This window comes from Pelecanus crispus, chromosome 7 (genome assembly GCF_030463565.1).
Source record: "Pelecanus crispus isolate bPelCri1 chromosome 7, bPelCri1.pri, whole genome shotgun sequence".
NCBI classification, from domain to species: Eukaryota; Metazoa; Chordata; class Aves; order Pelecaniformes; family Pelecanidae; genus Pelecanus; species Pelecanus crispus.
In genome coordinates, this window is record NC_134649.1 from 984,575 (window position 1) to 997,724 (window position 13,150).

Below are 13,150 nucleotides of genomic sequence, written 5' to 3' on the forward strand. Positions count from 1 at the left end.
TTGTTTAAAGTACGTGAGGCTTCTGGCTTTTTTTTTTCTTTGGACTTCTAAAAATTGGTTTAACTTAGGGCTCTGTGGAAGTCGAGGTGTTTGCCACAGCGGCAGTGGTTACGGCCGTTTCATAAAGGCCAACGAGGGAGGCGAGGAACGCACCGGGTGCCTTGCAGCTTCTGTCGCGCGCTGGGCGGCACCAGCGCGCGCTCCCCGGGATATTTCCAAGCCAAAAATCCCCTCTGGTACCTGTGCACTCGGTGGGAATGCGCGTAGCGGCACAGGCAACAAATTCTGAGCCGCTTTTATGGGTAGGCAAGAACAACTTGGCAGCCTGAAAGCCTGCGTGAGCCGCCGCGGCGCGCCTGCTGGCCCCGCTGCTTTCCGCCCCGCGACGCCTGCGAGGCTTGCGGTCAAACAAGTTACTGAGGTGGTGTACGAGGTGAAGCTCGCACCAAAGGAGCTGCCCTTCGATAAATGCCTACAGCTGTGCTCCTGCGCTGAGGTCGGTGACTCTGGCCTTAGGGCGTTAATGAACCTGGCTCGCAGCGAACGCGAAGAGCGGGCACCGATGGTCACGCCCAGCTCAGTTTTCAGCAGCTCTTGTGACCGGTGTTACCTTCTTGCCCAGTAACAAGATGGGGAAATTCATCATCAAACTTTATTTTAGCTTCTTTTCTTCTAGAATATTTTAAACCCTTTGACATTGTTTCTCTGAACCTGTATGAGTATGGTGCTTTTGAAGGCAACAGACCGAAAAAACCCCTCCTGTATCAAAAGTTTTGCTTTGTTAGTGCTCTGGGACCATTTTAGTATGTTTGCCATCTTGCGTGAGATGGGAAATAGGAAGGATTCCTTCCTGTGTTTCTGTTCATTCCGATTTTCCCTGTAACCTGGTTCCTTCTGTAGCTGATACAGAATGATGTTACCTGGCATTTCCGGACAAAGTCATTAGATAACTGATGTTGGGAAACAGGTGAATTTTATAATTACAGTCTTGCCATAACTATTGTGCATAATCAGTTTCTTATTCAGTACAATTTTCTTGTGATTTTCTTGTATGCCACAGGCTGGCTCTTAACTTTCTGTTGAGAACAGGCCCATGTCAAGATCCCTTACGTCTAACGACACTAAAAATTAAAAGCCCATTCATCCTAGCTTCCAACGCCTTGCTAAGCCATTACACTTTAGCTGCCCGCCGCCTGCCGTGACCTGCTCCGGAAGGGACCGCGGTAAGCGCAGGGCACGCACCCGCCGTGCCCTCCCTGGGTCGAGCGAGGCTCAGGTCGTTACCGAGACGGCACCGAGCGTGCGGCTGCAAGAAACGCCTGGGCGTGCGGCCGCTGCAGTGGCTGAGAGGTGGCAAAGCACTTCCCAGGAAGCATCCCTAAGCCTGCGCCCGCCTTACTCACAGGTTGAAATCGGTTTGGCAAGATGGGAAAACATTACTGGCTTTCCTACTACTGGGAGAAGATGGTGAGATGGCAAGATACCAGCCCAGACGGCCATTCGGTCTCAACCAGGACGCTCCCTTCTTGTGTCTCGCTGTTCTGTTCCTTAAGAAAGCGATACGCGCAGTTTTATGGCTTATTTCATGATCAGCCGAGGAAGGGGGAAACACGGAGTTACGGAGGAGCGACACGAGCGTCTGTCTTGGAAGAAAATCTCATCTCTGGCTTGGTTGGCATCGCCTTGGCAGAAGGAGCAGCGCCGCTGCTGACGCACCCGCAGCGAAGTTTGGACAACGGGCAAACGCTCCCTTTTCCTATTCGGAACATGCCAGGAGACTCGGACAGCAAACTCTACGCAGGAACCGTAGGCTTGTTTTGCCTCTGGATTTTGGGAAAATATTTGGCTTAAGTATAGCCCATATAGAAACACAGTTTGATCTTAGCGGGTATCCTTTTAAGGAATCTAATTTAGGTCACTAAGCACTTTACCCTTCGTTATTTAGTGATCCAATGTTTAAAGAATTTTATTTCTAAGGGGAATTGTTCTGTCAAACAAATTCCACTTTAGTGGGGAGAAAAAAAAAAAAAGAAAGTGTTCTTTTGGGAAACTGCCAGTATTTTTAGAGCAATGTTCCTTGCTTTTTTTTTTTTTTTTTTTTTTTTTTTTGTGGTTTGTTTGTAGGTGGCTTCGTTAGCGCCGCTTTCTGAGCCAGCTCCCCTCTCACGTTCACACGTGGCTCCTGCTGCTTCCTCCACCCCACAGTCCGGCCCGTGCCACCGTCTCGTTCCCATTTCTCCCGGCCGTTGCGCCTCATCGCCCTCCTCCTCCTCCTCCCACCACGCCAGCAGCCTCTTCTGGCCCTCCTTCAGGCCGGGCTCTTGCCCGGCCCTGCCTCGCAGCAGAAGCGGTGGCGGGGCCTTCTCCCACCTCTTCCTCGAGCCAGGCTGCTCCGCTCCCGCTCCGTGCCTCGCGGCCAACAGCTCTGCACCCGCCGGGAACCGCTGCCCTAGAGCGCTCGGGGTATTTGATTCACGTTGGCATCTAACCACGGCTTCAGCTGGAAAATAAATTCAAGTGTCTGAACGGCGCAGAGGAAGATGCAAGACGGCGATTCGAGGCGTCCTCATTTTTCAGGAATTCCTGGAGCTCCTTGTCCTCAACTTCATGTGAGATTTGTTCATTGTACAACATCCTGGGAAGCAACCAGTCCCGCTAGCTTAATCCCATTTTTTAACGCTGTAGCCACGTTGAACTGGGGTAACTTACTTTGGCTCCAAGTAGGCTATTCCTAAAGCAAACGGCCCCAAAGGCAGAGTAGCCCCCCAAAACGGGGCTTGCTTCATTTTTACGTGCTGCTAAAGATCACAAACTCACAAATTACCAGTTCTGTTTCATGAGCCGCCACTTCTTTTTTTTTTTTTTTTTTTTTTGAAAAAGTGCAGTTTGCCAACTAGCTGAAATCTGCAGTTCTCACCCAACACATACGTCACCTCTGCTGAGGAAGGTGGAGGCCTAAGGAAGCGATAAAACTGTGATCGCCTTCGAGCGTGGAGAAGAGCACGTGCCGAACAAAATGCAATACGTGCATGTTTTTCTAATAAAGTTCTATCAAGCGCTAGCTCACTTTTTAAAAAACATTAATTTAAAATATTAATCACTGATCTGCGATCGCATGACTACGCCTAATATATTCAAAAGACAGGTTCTGTTCAGCACCACTATCGGTGTTTGCGAGTGAAAATAAGAATGACTAACCTATCTTGATTTGTTTTTTAAAATGTAATTTTGAAATCCCTATGCCATTTTTGCTGAGCCAATACCTGTTTCCATGGAAATAGCAGCATACAAAATGTTGACACATTTCAGTGAGAGCGAGCTACTTACACATCTGCTTCCCTGAAACCACCAGCTAGACTTTAAAATAAAACTGGCTCTCACATTTGGTGGAACTGGTTTACAAGAAAAATCAAACAAAGCATCTTGAAATGTCGGCCCAGCCCAGATCTTTCTAAACAATACATCCAGACAGCTAAAGCAGCGTGCAGCTCGTTGAATTCTTGTTTTAAGGCTCATGTTATAAATAACTTTTAATCTACATGGCAACGCATTTAAGGAGCAGTCTCTTGAAAAAAGCAGCTAACAGGACCAACAAACCTTCTCCTATCTTTTCATCCGGTTTTCATAGACACTTCTAAGAGCTTCACGTCACCTTACAATTCCCCACTGCCAAGCGCCCAGCATTGTCGCTGGTAAGAAAATTTGTGCGCGTGGTAAAGATGAGCCCCTGCTTCTCCCCAGAGCCTAGCTCCTGGCCAGGGTGGCGTGGAAAAGCCCGTATTTAAAACGGAATTCAGACTGGATTTACTTATCAGCAATCGCTTTAGCCAGCCAGGCACACTGCCCTTCCAGAAGCCATTTTAGCTGGATTTTAATACAATTAATTCTTTAAACTGGGAGAAAAAAACCCCAACAAACAAACAAACAAACAAAAAAGCATGAGCTGATAAAAGGGGTATAGCATGCTTTATTTTGACTGTACCGGAAAACTAAAATTATTTCAGTTATTCCATTTTTTTCTGGAATGGTTTCTGATTAGTTCATTCTTTTCCCTACACTTCCTTTTTAAGTCCATAAAGAATAACAGCTCCACCCTCACGTAACCCTGCAAACACACACCAAACTGGGTTAAATAGATTTACTGGAAAATGGGCTTCCTACTGACTTGAGATTGAAGGGAAAAAGCACTATTCAAAAGCAAGGTGAAAAATCTATTTACTTTCTTAGCTTTTCCCCCAATGTCCATCTGAGCAACCTGTACTAACTTGTGAGACGCTGGTGGCCAACAGCTTCATTCTGTCTTAGAGACATCATATATTCGGAAAACTGAAAAACATTTAATTTTTACGAGGTTGCAGAAAGCAGTATATTTGGAATAAAAAGGACCTTTACTGATAAACCTCGATTTCTCCCTCTGCCTCCAGTTCTTCATCACCCCCCTCTCCGCCCCTTAAATCAGCTTCCCCTGCTCGAGGACAGCACGGCCAAGGGCCAGCACTCGTCCCTCGCCCTAAGCCAGAGCTCCGAGCAGCACAACGAACTGCTCCCTCTTGTTTTTTGCTCATCCAAGGCAAGGGTCTTCAACCAAGACGGAAACCTCAGAGGAAGAAAATAAAAATAGCTTTTCAAAAAGTAAAGCTTGGAAATCCTACCTGGCAAAAGGTACGGAAATGGGTGTTTTAGGAAAACATTCAACAGCGTATGATACGACGGGTTTGACCCAATTTAAGTGTTAAAACCATGATTGCTGACATTAATTGTTATAACAGAAGGGTCATACACTCCTTGCTTTCTAGCTATGCATTCTTACCTCTTGCTGGCACGTTGGCTGGATACGTAGCTCTTATGCAAGGATAAGAGAGGGATTATTCCTGAGCATGTAGAATTTCATCTGCTAATAATCTTCACAGAAAACTTAGGAAATTGGAGAAAAGAGAACAAATTATCTTGGGCTGTGTCTAACAGACTTTTTTTCAAATACTAAATATACTCCCATTTCGAGCTGTGATTAAGTACTCAGAAAGGACACGTGCATCAAGAGACTCGCTTTTTGAGTACCTAAAAAAAATACGTTTAAAACAAAAGAAACATCCTAACATGATAAATTTTCCCTTTCTGTTTATACTTTGGAAATAACTGCAACGACAACTGAATCACTGTCGGGGCTAGCAGTGACTGCACACACAGTTTGAATTATGCAAATCATTTTGCAATACATCCTAATATTGCAAAAGTTTTATTAAGGGGTAACCCGAAGACTTTATTCTCCGTTTCATCCCCTACACTTCATTTTTCAATCTACTAATCAAAATCATACTGGAAGTTGTAATAAGAATGGAAGCTTAGTTATCTGGAGGGCAGCACAGACACGCACGCAGTAACTTAGCGGCACTAAGCTAATTTCTGGTGGAAAGGCTTTGATTCATACTGCTCAACTTTAGGCACTTGGCAAGGATAACTTGGGAAGCGTCTCATTGTTCTGGGTGTCTCGTTCCAGTTCATGGAGCGGCACAGGCTCCTCCAAATGGAGATTCAACTCTCTCCCGTTTTCTGTGGAATACTTGAGAGGGGCTCCCGATGCAGACGCCTGGGATGCACGCCCGCGGCGAGGCGGGATGGATCCGGCACAGCGAAGGCTTGAACCCGTTCAGATCTCGCTTTAGCGAGATCATTTTGTTGTGCCCAGGTTAAGATATCCGTAGCTAGGGCATCCAGCACACCAATCTCCATTGAAGGAATGTACGCATCCTTCAAAAAGAGAGGCGCAAGAAGCATTCACCTTCTGAACATGTTACGCGTATTTGGAAGTTCTCCACGCAATTCAACCCTCTTCCACTTCCCTCTCGTGCCATTTCAGAAGCCACCTACAGAAACTACGGCTGTGACTGCCCGGTCCTGGGAAGCAGCGTAAGCACCTCCTGCATCCCCATGCTGGCCGAAGTCCGTCTGATGTCCACCAGGAAGTTTTGGGGCAGGTGAAGCTCGTGTTCAGAGACGCCTGCAGTAACTCCCTTCTCTCCCAGACTTAACTGCGAAAGCTGCGTGGGTTAAATAAAGAAAACGACTGCGACACGCGGCACTTGGCGTACAGGTATAGGGACAGCTGGCCAAGCAGCAGCCTTTTGGATGTCTTCCTTCTTTAGGGACAAGATGCAAACCCCGGATTTTGGCATCCAGTAGAATAATGGGGTAATTAAAAATATAATACAGACTGCGGCAGCAGGGTTATTGGCTTTGAATGTATTGTGAATTATGTGCACCCATTTAAACACGGTGCTCTCCACCAATTTTTTAATTAAAGAGTAATACCACCTTACAGCTTCAAAGCGCAGCACAGATATAAACTAATTAACATATAACAACCGTGTGAGGAAGTTTAGAAAAACACTGAATTCCTCAAACACCGAGAGCTGATACCGTATCAAAGACCAAGAAAATTCTTGCAATTGTCCCATTTCCTAGAGATTTCAAATGCAAAATTCCAAGAGAACAAAACACCTATAGACTTTGCGTAAGTAACCAAACTTTAAAAACCCTAATTATAAAAGGCTATGCTTTAAAAGCACTCCCAAGTCCATGTAAATGAATGCTGTGATGCCAAAAATATTTTGCCCAAGGTTAAACTGAGAAAATACATATTCCTAAGTCATTTTTGATCAGCAAGTGATTGCAGTACTTTGTTTTTATGCCCAGCCCTGAAGAAAAATCTGACTTGAAGAGACATTAGCATACAGATGGGATATGAACTTTCAAAGCTTATGCAACTGTTACTCCATTACCGACAGCTCAAATCAATTAGGTTGTTAAAAATCAGAGAATAAATCTTTGTTTCAGTTTAAAGTATGAGTACTCCCTTATACCTCAGAGACATACATGAAATTTGAAGCTGGTAAAAATGTAGCTTGTTGAGGAGGGACAAAAAAAAAAAACCCAACCGGAATTCACTTAATGTTCTCTCTGCCACTGTTATTTTCCTCTCTCCCCTCCTCCTTGCTTCAAAGTTCCTTTCTCTCCCCTCCCCCCTCCCCCAAAAGACTAAGGAGGAAGACTAAATTTTCCTCTTAAGATTATCCGATTCAGTCTTCAAACCTAGTAAGTGTGAAATTAGAGGGGTGTTTATCCTGCTTAGTGGGAAAAACCTCAGCATAGCCATGACTACATAAATTCCAAGTACCTCTGTAACGAACAGAAGGAAACCAATTAACAGTAAGCTGAAGACTTCGCTGCCAAGGCTGAAGGATGACTTCAACAAGTATGAGAAATGCAGGCACCTACAATGAACAGTCAAAGAAATAATTCAATGTATTCTAGCTAGGCCCAGCTGTCCACTTTTGCAGGTTTTCAGTAAACAGGCTTTGCTAACGCTTTCTCAAAGTTAGGTGGAACCCACAAAAGCTAAGACTCACCGATGAACCTATTTTAGTTTAAACGTCAGGAAAACCAAACAAACTGATGGGTAGGAACTCACCAAAAGGTAAAAAACCAGCTCTGTATGAAACAATTAAAAATCACCACTTTTTTCAAAATTCTAATAGCCACAAAGAGCATTCTGCTTAAAATACTTTGAAGACTAAAGTGACAAGATGAAAACAGACACTAAATAACTAATGGTGTATGTATTTTATTAAATGTTATCATTTTACATCTTCATATAAACAAAATCATGAACAGTGAAAAATCCAAAGCCTGCAGAACAAAAGGTCTCTTGTAAGCAAGTATTCTGCAACAGAACATCAAATGCTTTCAGTGAATCACAGCATGATTTGCCTGGAAAGTACACAAGGTTGACTGGACTTTACACACGTCATGCACTTCTGCTTCAGTTTAACATTAATACACGCAGCAGGCCCTCTGCATAAACAATTTTTGAAAACTCAGTTATAAAATGTAACACTCAATCTACCCCCCCCCCCCCGCCCCAATTCAATATATGACCTCCAGAGACCAAACCACTGCTAAAAGAGGAAGAGGAGCCAGGTCTTTATCTGTCACTTTATGGTACACCCGCCAATCGGGCACTTTTCTGCACACATAACCATTTACTGCTCACTTCAAACTCTCCTGGGTTTGCCTGAACACACACACGTGTGGTGTGTACTGGTGGTATGTGGAGAACCCGGCTCCACTCCATGAGTTCACTCCTTCCCAAATATCTTACAGCAAGTGAAGCATTTACATACTTGCACATACCCCAACAAAGCATGAAAAAAGTGATTTCTTCCACTTGCATATGCCACAAGAAAAGCCCAAATTTTATTTGAACTCATGACATTTTATTACCCTAAAACTGTTTCTCAGGTAGCAACAATAAAATTGTTAGTACAGGCAGTCCATTATTAACCTTGCTCAAAACACAGCGGGCATCATCAACATCGGTTGCATTCCCCCAAAACAGTGAGTCAACAAAACTGATTAACAGCTGTCAAAATGTTCTTCAAGGCAAAGAAATATATGTAATGGAGTGCATAAAAGGTTTTCTTCTATACAAATAGATTTAATACCGCTATTTTGTTTTTGCACATTGGAGAAAAGCTGGATCGAAAAATGCTATTTTACTTGAAGCAAGGTTTTTGAGGTCCCGAGTTCTTAGCAGAATCCATTTCACTGTTCGACACCAGCCTCTGAAGAAATTCTGTACTGGACAACTTTCTGCTTTATCCGTATTATGGAGAATTCAGCATGCCATAAATCTAGCTGTCAACTGCAATCTTTATTCCAGGATATATACGGAACTTTAAGTAACTTGGGACCCAAGTATGTTAACTTTAACTTGAAGTTTAAGTAACCTGGGACCCTTCTTTGAGGAGAAAAACCAGAATATGTAATGGGATCAAAAAATATTGCTGCAATAAACTAGGAAATGTGAAATTGGGCGCTTTCTGTCACTGTGGAGAAACAGCAGAGTATTCTGCACTAGCTAGAGCTTTCTAGCTGAGTCCAGGAGTAAGGAGACTGTATTTCTCTAGTACAGCAGTGGTTTAAATAAAATAGAAAAAAAAAACCCCAAACCAACTCCAGAACAACTGGGGGCATATATACCTATTTATGAGAATGCAGTGGAATTTTCAAGCCAGCCAGAAACAGGGTAATGATATTTAGACAAGAACTTCATGCCAATATAGAAACCGTAACACTCTAGTTCCTCAACCTGTATCACTCCCCGCACAGCCACAGTGGGATTGCTAGCATGGATACTCTGCAGTTTAAGTTTTTTTAACTTTTAACTTTTAACTTCCTAAAACTGGACTTGGCCACTTGTGGATGTGTATTTCTGTCCCTAGAGGACTGTTTCGTGACAATCTTCAATGATGCACTGCGCTAGATCAAACATACATAAAGGTTCGTTTAAATTTGCGCTTGCCTTTGTTTCTGTCGGGGGATACAGTACCATATGAATTCCGATTCCTGTCAGCTGAAGTGTCAGCAGCGAGAACAGCAAGTCTATAGCTGTTCCTGGACAGACAGATTGGATCACAGACGTCTAGGCATGAAGGAGCGCACATAGCCTGGTAGCTGCTTCTCGTTTAAATCAAGTGCATGGTTCTGTTTACCTATTAAACAAAATTTATTCCCTTCAGATAAGCAAAAGAAACAACAATTATTGGAAATAGGTAATTTTAAAAATATAAACCCAAACAAGAATTGTTTTGTTTATACAACAACTATCTCTCAGTCATGTCACAGTTGTTCTCACTTTGGCAAAATAAACTGAACTGCTGTGCTCAGAGCACCAAGTGGTATCTGCAAGAAGGATGCTGAAATACTAGAGAGAACTTAAAGGAAGACACCCCCCCAAATTTGCAGGGGATTAAAGCCTTTCCCCCTGAAACAGCAAAGCCCACAAGGCAAGATTTAGGATTTTAGCGTATGAAACAGAATTCTGAAGGATGACCTGATCCCTACACGTGGGTCCTGACACATGAAAGAGGAACTCCAGCAGTGCATGGCTTTTGAATCTTGCTGAGAAGCGTTAGACTCAATAGCTGGAAGTTAAACTCAAACCTGAAATGAAATACAACCCTTAACTGCAGATATTTGAAACAGCTTACTGAGAGAAACTGGTGGACTCACCAATACTTAATCTCTACAACAAACAGGGAAGTCACTCTAAAGCACGTTATTTTAAATGAGCATATGAACACAAACCTCATGGATCAGCAAGACTTAGGGGGAAAAAAAAACCAAGAGTTGGGAAGAAATCATAAAATCTGAAGAACGGCCTTTCAAATGAACATTCAGAATATAACATTTCAAGAATGTGCAGCATTCTGGCAACTATACATTTTTTCCCTTCAGTTTCTCTGTAAAGTGAAGAAAACATGCACCTAGAATATCTCAGCCTGACAGAGTGCCTGAAATCCACCGTCAGGGAAAAACCCGCCGCTGCCAACACACGAGCCTTTTCTTTAAGCCAAAGACATGTTCAAAGCTTCTAACGCTTCATGTGTACGCAGGCAGACACGGCATTATTTAGCGTTTTTACATTTTACGCACACGCAGAGCTAATGCTCTTTTCATGGCATACATTATAATGTGGGGAACAGGTTACAGCAGGTGGACCTTTGAACTTTTGCCTTCACAGCAACGTCAATTAGCAATATGATTTTACATATTCCCACCTGACATGTGGCAAAGCTCACAATCCTGCTGGTCCAACACCCTCTCCCTGACACAGCTCAGAGCCAGGGAACTCGAGGACAGCGTGAGACCACTGTGGAAGACGCATTTTAATATTCTGTAACACAGAAAAGTGCCGTTCTCATTCCCATAACGATTCGTTTGAACCCTGAGTCATATGCTTTAATCTCTCTTCTGAATGCTTTTTTGGCTTTCGTTATAAAGGTACTAGACCGTTTTGGTATTCATACAAATATCTGCTTGCTTTGAATCTTGGTGAATGATTTCCTCTGGCAGCTAGTTTCATTCTAATTACATGGTTTGAAAAAGTATTTCCACCTACCATTTTTCAAAACTCCCACTTTCTAAGTATCAGCGAATGTCCTTTTGGGCTTGTACCATGAGACATCACAAAGTTATCTTGCCATACTAGTTCTTCTTAATGGACTGACAAACAATCTTAATTAAGTTTTAACATGTCCAAGCTAACCTTTTTCACAGCTGATCATACAAAAAATATTCAAGTACTATGGTTAACAAGTGTGTTTAGAAATACTTTAATGCTCTAAAGGGATACGGCTACCTGTTCTGAATGAGGACTACACTGTTTCCACTGCCTTTTTAAGACCTCTTTTCTGAAGAAACTATGGTAAAATTAGCTTTATAATGTCTTCTGCTAAAGAATACTAGAATCCTGTGATAGAATTCTAAAACAAATCTTGGCTTCACAGCAGCAGATGTGGTTCAGTTTAACAAGCCAATAAATATTTTAAGTGAGTAGGGAGCTGGGACTTTTATAATATGATCCAGGTTTAAAAGCTAAGAAGGGAGTCAACAGGTACTGGGAAAAGAAAACACAAAATACCTGTGCGGGTTTCTGCCTACTGCTAAATTAGAGAACACGGATACAAGCTACTTTGGTAAACGCATTCCATTTTCAGCAACACCTTGAGAAGTTAGGACATTATGTCCTAACGCATATTAACCCGCTTCTCTTTAAAAAGCTCGGTGGATAAAAGCGAGCGCCAGCGGAAAGAAAAATTAGATATACGAGTTCAGTAGGATGCAGATTACAAATCTAACCTCGCTACGTCCTTTTATACTTTACTGCATGAGATGGTCAGGCTGCTTCATTAAGTCAAATACTAAAGCACGCAGCATCCTCAACATTTCACAGGGAAAGAGGCTGCCCCCCCCCCAAAAAAAAAAAAAAAAAAAAGAGAAAGTGGAACTAAAAACTTCACACTAGACTCCACGGGCGTCTTAAAACACAAACTCAAACCACAGAACCCGCACTGCCCTACGCTTTGCCAGCGGAGGTGAGGCTGCGTAAGCCGAGCGATCCAAACCACGGCAGGTCAGGGAGGGCAGCGCCGGGAACACCGGCGCGGCGCGGAGCCGGCAGCCTCCCGGGAACGGCCCGGCCGAGCCGCCGAGGGGAGCGGCCCCAGCCTGCCGGAAGGTAAGCGAGGCCGCCAGCCCCCGGGCAGGGCAGGGGCGGCAGGAGCGGCGGGGACCGGGGGCGGCCGCTGCGGGAGCACCCCCGGGCCGCGGCCACGGCCGCCCGCAGGCCTCCCTCCCTCCCGCCCGCCCCCCGCGGCTGCGGCGCTGGCCGCGGCGAACCCTCCCCGGCGCTTCCTCCCCGGGCAGCGCCGGAAAAAACGCTACTCCCGCCCGCAACCGCGCCGCTGCTCCGCGGGGAAACGCTCCCTCGCCGGCCGCAGCGGCTGCCCCGAGCAGCGGGACAGGGCTTCCCCGGCGCGGGGGACGCAGCCGGGCCGGGCCGCGGGCGGGACAGCCCGGGCGCCCGCTCCCCGCCGCCCCCCCCCAGCCGGCGGGGCCCCCGGGGCCGCCCGCCGCGCTCCGGCCCGGCAGCGAGCGCACCCCCCGCCGCGGCGGCCAACGGCCCGGTCCCCCCCCCCCCGCGCCTCAGGGCGCCTCAGGCCGCCCGCCGCCTCCCGCCTCGCCTCACGGCAACCGCCCCGGGCTCGGCAGGACCCCGCAGCGCTCCCGCCCCGCGCTTCTCCTCGCAGCTCGCCCCTCGCCTCACCTCAGGGCGCGGCGGGACGGCGCTCGGCCCGGCGCCAAGGGAGCGAGGCGGCCGCCGCCTCCTCCGCGTGAGGCAGCCTCGGCTCCGGCGCCTCAGGCGCAGCCTCCCGCCCCTGGCGCCGGCTGCCGGCCCGGGGAAGAGGCGGCCGGGCCCCCTTCTCCCGCACCCCCGCCGCTCTCCGCCCGCCCGCCCGCCGGGCCCGCCGCCTCGGGGCGCCGCTCGCCGCGCCAGGCCCCGGCTTCCCTCCTTCCCGGCCTGCCCCGGCGCCGCCGTCCCCGGGCCCCCCTCCCCCGGCCGGGCTGCGCCTGCGCGGCGGCCCCTCTCCCCATCCGGGTCCCTCCGTGTGGTGTAGCAGGTCGGTAGGCGGGAAATGGCGACTGGCTGCTGAGCGGCTGCGGAGCGCGGAGCCCCGCTGGCGGTGTAAACACAGCGGCGCCCGCCCGGCCCGGCCCGGCCCGGCCCGGCCGCCGGGGACCCGGACCC

The 13,150-nt window shown here is 46.8% G+C and overlaps 1 protein-coding gene across 1 annotated transcript in view; it reads left to right on the forward strand.

Moving 5' to 3' along the window:
- Positions 1-12,045: 12,045 nt before the first annotated feature.
- The window catches only part of CTDSPL2 (CTD small phosphatase like 2), a 46,854-nt gene continuing 45,749 nt past the window's right edge, over positions 12,046-13,150 (forward strand). The window contains exon 1 of the mRNA XM_075714032.1: positions 12,046-12,079. The gene's annotated coding sequence lies outside the window, so the exon portion shown is untranslated. The remainder of the gene's footprint in view (positions 12,080-13,150) is intronic.